The sequence below is a fragment of the Rosa rugosa genome, chromosome 6 (assembly GCF_958449725.1).
Source record: "Rosa rugosa chromosome 6, drRosRugo1.1, whole genome shotgun sequence".
NCBI lineage: Eukaryota > Viridiplantae > Streptophyta > Magnoliopsida > Rosales > Rosaceae > Rosa > Rosa rugosa.
In genome coordinates this window covers 25984493-25992940 of record NC_084825.1, presented here as the reverse complement: position 1 = coordinate 25992940, position 8448 = coordinate 25984493, and positions in this window count along the sequence as shown.

Here is an 8448-nt window from a genome sequence, read left to right as displayed (position 1 = left end):
TTTACCAAACCTAAAATATCGGTTGGTATTCGGTCGGTTTGGTAATTACCAAACCAAGTGGCAGCCCTAATTAAAACTCATCTTTAATGCTTGGAACATTCCAATTATAAGTTAGGTTAAGTTAGGTACTTGAAAGAGGTTTAGATAGCAAATTTTACTTTTTAAAAAACAAATAGGAGGTGTAAAGAGCATAGGAGGTCAAATGAGCAAATATGGAGGTCTGAATAGAAAAACTCATTCCTGTGGGCAACAGATCGAAAACACCTGTCCCGACTTTTGATGTGCCAATTCTGTCACATGCCTTATATTTCGACACCTGTCCTATTAACTAACAGCAAGTTAACTCTGTTAACTCAATTAGAATATTTATAAAAAATAATAATTAATAAGAAAAATAAACTCATCGTCATCTCCCTCTTCTTCTGCCCAGGTACACTCACAAACCTCAATTCCATTCCTACCTAACTTCGTCCCTCATGATCCCTTGTCCACATACCATTCTTCATCTTCTAAAGCTAAATCAAAGACCACCCACTCGTGACTCATCCCTGTAATATTGGTTTTCTTGTCAAAAAATTCAAAGATTTCATTTGCATTTCATCATATTTTTTCTTCCACCTGGAGTCCATTGAAATGATTGGAAGATTTTTTTTTTTTCTTTTTCTTCCCTGATTTCAACCCTCTTCACAACAGCGCCGTCAATGATCACAAGTCCTGGACTTGGGATGCTTCTTCTTCCTCCGTCTCCGCTTGCAGGTTTCAGAAGCTGGGTCGATTCGGGTCTCCGATTTGCTCAACAAATATTGGGTTGTGGTGGCCGGGGACTCTTGGGCGATGTTGGTGGCAGTCTAAATGTTTAGTCTGGTTTTGGATTCGGAGCAGATGAAGAAGTTTCGGAATCATATGTTTAAACGACACAGTGATTACTGAAAATACTAGATGGAACAAATATTAAAAAGAACTTTGCGTATATGAATTTATCCAAAGAAAATATGATTCATAACACGGAGATTTGTTGACGCAGTGTAAACCTCTCCATTGAGGAAACTTCACTGCGTGGCTTTTAACGTAGCCAACACGAAAAGACAATCCAATATGAAACACTAGAGTTTACAGAATACAAGTAGTGTTGTTGACAACAAACACTTTCACTTAGCAACACATGCTAACTTGTTTTACAACTGTTCTAACTTCTAATACAACATTCTAGATAATCTATCTTCAACCTTCCTTGCTCTCAAATGAATCACTGATCTTGAGAGTAAATATGAATGATTATGCAAATGGAATACATGAAACAAGTAAAGAGGGTTTTTCAAAAAATGATTTGAACAAAACAAGTAGTTCAAAAGAGAACAATTTTATGCATTCAAAAACCCTAATTCTAGTATCAGTTTCGAACTCTTTTATAAGGGAGGAAAACTCCCCCTCAAACAAATCTTTTCTTTAATCAACAAATAAGATAAATATGGAAGGATATCAAAAACTGAAATCGATGCTTCCTATTTATTTGTTGTACATGCAAAAAGTCTTTAATGCAAAATATACCAAATCAATTTAGTAGACATGTAAATCAATTTAAATTATGCAACATGATTTGGAATGAATGCCATATTAAACTCAAGATCAATGAATCAATTCTACTTGATCTTATCTTCCTCTTTGTTTCCTTGAAGTTCCGGTTTCCTTGTGACAATGGGAAATCATGTATTGAATGGTAAAAGCCCAATATACTTACAATTACCAAATTGTGGTTGATGAGGATCAGACTTCTTTTGGATGTTGTTGATGAGATTGGGAATTTGGGATGGGGTTAATAATTGAAGAGTGGGAGCCAGAGTCCTGATCTGGGTTTTGGGTTAAATAATTTCCTTCTTCCTTTTGTTAATTATTAGTTTTCAAATAAAAAAATTAAAACACTTAACAGAGTTAACTTACTATTATTTAATAGAACAAGTGTCAAGAAATAAGGCATGTGACAGAATTGGCACAGAAAAAGTCGGAACAGGTAATTTCCTCCCCAACAGATTCCTTTCCCCTTAATGACCCAATAGGTGTTATATAGTCATATAGCTATGGGTCTAAAGTCTGGGGGGAGTGGGGGCAAAAATAAATGAAGATGTAATATAATTTGGGGGGTGAAATTCGCACACCAAAAATTATAAATCATAATGGTCCTGTGTAGTCCCAGTTTTGAGGTTCCGATGTATGCCAATGAATAATGGTTCTGGTGTATGCCAATGAAATAAAATCAAATTCATAATCTCAATACAACTCTTCAATCAAATCCAAAATGTACGAAAAGTTGCATTGCTTAAGCAACATCCGTTGGCTTCAAAAAGATACATAGCTCAAATCCTAAACTAATTGTTCAACAAAAGCTTCCAGACGATTGTCACGCCCCTGATTTTTAACACAAATAAAAATCGATATATAATCCCATAATTATACATACGTGATGGTTCAGCCATCAATACAAAATACATGCCCTGAACCCACTATGTCAATACAGACCCGCTCCACAGAGTCATATATTACATAAGCTTACGAATTAAATTGTTACCACAAAATAAAACGTAAATGCTTCTCGGAGCTTACTACACAACGAAAGTCTTTATCAACGGTAAAGTCACAAAAATGACTTCCTACCGTAAAGCTGCAAGACGCTACCTCAACTTCAGCCATGATTATCCTGACCTGCAGGATTAACCCCTACACCATTGAATAGTGCACCGGGTTGCCACACAACAAACCCGATAAGCTTATGAAAGCTTGTTTGAGTAACTCAAAACAACCACAAATCAACTCACACCAAAACTAAGGAAAACAACTCACGCCTTGATCTCCTTACCAACACGTAAAAAAGGAAAGCAACTCACTCTTTGATTCCTTTCAAAACGTAAACAAAGAAAGCAACTCACTCCTTGGTTTCTATCAGTACAAAATAAAGAAAGCAACTCACACCTTGATTTCTTCTAAATCGTAAATAAGGAAACAACTCACTCATTGATTCCTTAAACACAAACTAAAGAAAGCAACTCACACCTTGATTTCTTTCAAATCACGAAATAAAGAAAGCAACTCACACCTTGATTTCTTATAAATCGTATATAAGGAAAGCAACTCACTCCTTGTTTCCTTAAAACACAAACTCATGAGTTAGATATAACCTCTCTCCGTTACCCCATGAATTACACTGGCAGACATATTAGAGCTCTAACTGAAATCGTAACCACTTGTCCGGCCAAAGACGTGATTACTCGATATACTGCCTAAAGTCAACTTGTGACATTAAATCCTCGGGCCTCTCGGTCCCTCGGAGTAAAACATTAAAGAAGTCGCATAGGACTCAAAATGTTACACAAATCTCATTGCTTTTCAAAACAATAGAAATCAACATTTCCACAATTATTTGTTTTCCGAAAAGCCACAACCCAAAACAATAAAAAGCACCATTCATGCATATTGTTTTCATCAATCAACAAAATCCACAAATACATATATATTTCACGTAAATATATATATACGTAGTCATTGACTCAAGAATGCCTACTATTACCAACTATAGTTTGCAGTTAAATAAATAACTCTCAAAACGATAAAGGTAGCTCCGTTCGTAAATGAACATTGTGAGATTACTCACCTCGAAATTCCCGCTGCGTCTTCAATACAGAACAAAGCAGCACAATCACAAAATAACCGTCCAAGAATACTTCGTCAAGTACCTAATCACATACGGTCTCAACTTAGTAACGAATCACAAGCGATTTAAGTTCGAAACCCCCGTTTTGAACTAAAATCCCCAAAACTGACGCCAATCGAGGCGAAACCACATCCGAGACCACCCAATGTCTCCGGAATACTTCTACGATCGATATGCCAAAACCACAAGTCGATCGAAAGCTCGAATCCTCACGGATCGAATAATCGAACGGTCCGAAACCGTAAAAATCACAACATATTCATACGATATCCAAAAATTACGTATTATATATCGAAACGCTCGTATCAATGAGTAGATGATATATAAAACCAGAAACTATCCCTTACATGGCCGGAAGGCTGCCAAAATGCCGCCACAGGTGGTGGCACAACCACCACCGGCCAAAATTCAAAACTAGACTAATCCAACCGTCCAACATGTCAAGAACACCAAATAGATCAACTTTAATAACTGGGGTTCAAGCCAACTCGGCCTAGATCACCGCCACAAGCCGCCGTGCACTGTTCACAGTGAGTTGATCCGATTCCAACGTGAATCGATCAAAACTAACACCATGGATCGCTTGAGGAGGCTCCTACGAACTCAACCCAGAAAGTTTGAAGCCACGACGTCCCCGGAGCTAGGATTTCCGACCGGGTCCGACTGCACCAAAAGTTACTGTCTTCCAGCGCCGCACAAGGTGAGAATCGTTGATAAAGAACGTCACAGGGAGGAGCGCACGGTGGAGGCGAGTCGGTCTGGGCTTGCTTCACCAGTAGAGGTCACCGGAAAAGCAGGGTCGGGTCGGCCGGGTACGGGTCGGGTCGGCCGGGTACGGGTCGGGTCAGTCGAAGTTCAGGAGAGAGAAGAGAGGTTTCTGAGTTTCCGAAAATGGAAGCTTGCCAAAATGGAAATAGTAACCTTCTAAAAACAGAAACTTCTATTTATAGTGGTTTTCCAAAAATATCTGAAACTTCCGCAGACCATAACTTTCACATACGAACTCCGATTGACACATGCCACATGTCCACGAACTCGTATCGATGCGCTCTACGACTTTCGTGAAGGAAGTTTTCGGAGAATCTCAACGTATAAAAAGTCAAACTTCGTAACCCCCCTAAATCCACACTTTTCGAATAATTAATTGTCCAAAACAATTCCACTTCACATACGACATACGAATAAAGCACAATAACAATAATTCGCACAACTGGTCCATTATTAATTACTAAAATTAAATAACGAAAATTCAGGTCATCACAACCATGTACACTGGGCCAATTTCTATTTCATCTTTTTTCCCTTTTACCTAGCAGATCAGCTGTTCCTTAAAGAAGAGAATCACACTTCCATAAATTTCTTGCTCTCTGCACAAAGAAGCAAAATGCAAACAAAGAGTTAGCTTACGTTATTCATTTAAATTGAAACACATGCAATAAGTTTGCAACTGGATTTCAATAAGAAAGCTTAACTGAGACAACAATCCAATCAATACATACCACCAATTATCACATAACAAGATTATCAAGATTAAGCACATAGTTTCTTCTTAATTTGTCAATAATAAGAACAACCAACCATAAATGAAGCCCACAAATTCCTGGGTACCACCACACATTGGAAATAGAGGACATTACACTCATGATGTTACACTCCTCCTCCCCACATTTCTATCTCACTAAAAAAAAACTAAATCTCAACAGTATTAGACTCGGTTCTGAAAATAACAATACAAGTCTAAAATCTATTAAAGGCCTTGAAAAATAGATTAAAAAGAGCCAGAGATTCTCAGACTTCACTGCTAAGAAACATTACAATCAAACTGACCCCAAAAGAAAGTTAAGAACACAAACAACAAAGGCAGCATGTGTTTCACAAGTATAGTGAAACCTACACCAGTTCAGAATTCCTCAGATGCATAACAGAAAAATAGAATGCATCAACCCAACATCTAGGGGCTCTTCTTCAATTGTATTGACCTCCTGAGCAGCTGATTTTGGGCATAAAGATGAAATTTTTTCAATATAAGCTAATTGAAAAGATTTCGAAAAGCATAAAGACTCCAAATTTCTCAATTTATCAGAAAACATATTACCCACAAATCATAAAGAAAGAAACTTGTGCAATTTGATATAAGCCAAAAGATAAGGAACAATAACAACGATTGAATTACAGAAGAGAAAAGCAAAATAAAAATGACATTAGAGTAGAGATAGTGAGATAGTAAAGAGAAGAGTTGGGATTATGACCTAGTTTGGACAGACGAAAGGTTGGGGAACCAGAAAGTTTCAATGGAGAAGAGAGAGAGTCTATTGTTGTTTGGAGGAGAAAGAGAGAAAAATAAAAAGAAGGGTTCTGTCGTGGTTTGGAGGAGAAAGAGAGAGAAAAAAAAACGACAAAAAAAAGAAAAGGAATCTGACTCGATGGTATTTTAGGAAATGAAAAGAGATGTGAGATAAAATATTATTCAAAAAGTATAAGAGAGTGTGGTTTGCAATTTTGAGTGGGCAAATTTCACCCCTTATAATTTACTATAGGGGAAATGATCATTTACCCAATTTCAACTTAAAAATTGCCCACTTGCTCCACTAACAGTTTTTTAACCCCATTTACCCAAAACACTCTAAGGGATTATTTCCCTAATACCCAATTAATTCTTTTTTTATTCTTTTTATTTATTTTTGGGACACTTTTGCCCTCTCCTTCTTTGTCACTTAGAGAGAGAAGTGATAGGAGACCTTGCCGGACTCCGGTGACTAGTGGCCGGCAGCGGACTCCGGTGACTGGTGCCCGGAATCCGGCGATCGGTGACCGGACTCCGGCGACCGGTTACCGGAATCCGGCGACCGGTCACCGGAATCCGGCTACTGGACTGGTGACCGGATTCCGGCGTCTGATTTAATTACCCCCAAATAATACCTAGTAATCGTATTATTGCCCCCCAATAATCATATTATTGCCCTCCAATAAACTTGTTATCGGGGATCAATAATTAGTGAAAAATGAAGATGTTTTGAATTTTGAAAGATTTCGAAGGTTTATCTAAATAAATAATTTTATTATTGCCCCCCAATAAACATTTTATTGCCCCTCAGTAATCTTATTATTGCCCTCCAATACTCATATTATTGCCCTCCAATAATCATATTATTGCCCTCAAGTGAATCAAAATGAATACACTACAGACACAATTGATCAATTTATATGTTCAATTGTAAACGTTCACTTTTTTTTTCTTTTTTTTCCTTCCCCATTCTAGGAGCTCTTCCCATCGAAACTAGAAAAAAAAAACCATCGAAATCAAAAAAAAAAAAAAAAAAAAACCATAGAAACCAGAAAAAAAAATACCATCAGAATTTTTCTCCGGCCACCCACGCTTCCCCTGTGGACACCCATGCTCCTCCAGCCCGATTCCGACCGGACCGCCTTCGTCTTCTCCAGGTCCTCTTCTCCAGTCGCTCACCTGCAATTGATCTCTGCGCTGCCCTTGAGACCCGATCTCGACCTCAACGACGACTCCTCTGCACCGTTGCCGCACCCAGGTCAGATTCGTCAGCCCCCCACCGTCGCAGCACCCAGATCGGCGACGACGTATCAGCCCACCCGCCACCTCGCTGCCCAGCCCCCGGCCCCCCACCGTCGTAGGAGCTTGATCTCCATAGCCGCTTGGTTCTGTTCTTCAATCGAATCGGACTCGAGGACGTCGATTTTCGAGGCTGACGGTGGTCGCTGAGTCGTCTCAGCCGGGAAGAGAGAGAGAGAGAGAGAGAGTCTGGGAAAGAGAGAGAGACTGAGAGGAGAGGGATTGGTTTTAATTTAATTAATAGGGGATAAAATGTCAATAGATGTTAGATTGGGTAAATGAGGTTAAAAAAACTCTTAGTGGAGTAAGTGGACAATTTTTAGCCTAAAAACGGGTAAGTGGTCACGGCTCCTTTACTATATATAAATGTGAGTGCACTGTTCCTGACTATTCATAAGGGATGGAAATGACGGTTTTGTCCTCACTTTATGTTTTCTTACAGCTCTGCCATTGGTGTATGAAATGATGTCGACTTTGGGCCTGTGTCTTTAGGCAATAGAAGACGGGATAGGGTTTAGAAAAAAAAGGGAGAAGAAGAGCAATTGGTCTTGGTTTTGAAGAAAAGGGAGAAGAAGAGCGATTGGTCTGCATTTGGTTCCGATATTATTTAGAGATCGAAGGTTTGGTGATCTTTCTTGCTGAGTTTTTCTTTGGTTTGATTAAGGCATGTGGAAATTTTTCTTTGGTTTCTGGTTAGATTAACCTTTGTGTTTTATGCAATAGACTGTGTTGTTCTAATTTGTGGTTTTGGTGCGTTTGGCTAGAGTGAGGATCGCAGGTTTGGCAATTTTCTTCTGCTTTTGTTTTTGTTAGCTGGGTTTTTAGTTGTTGTTGGTCCTGAATTGTTATGTAATATATATATATATATATATATATATATATATATGTGTGTGTGTGTGTGTGTGTGTGTGTGTTATATGAGGGCCCTTCCACTAAGGGATCCTTTTTTTTTTTGTCTTTTATAGGGATAGAGCATTAGACTAACTTTTCGATCACATTTCGGCATCTTAACCATTTAATTTTTAGGTCATAATGTGTATATCATTTCTGCAAATTTCAGCCAAATCGGTGATCGTGAAGGTATCAAATTAGATTAAATCAATGGACGAACCAAATCTGTTTGAACCGTTCATACTTTTAATCTTAAATCGTCATTTTGAAT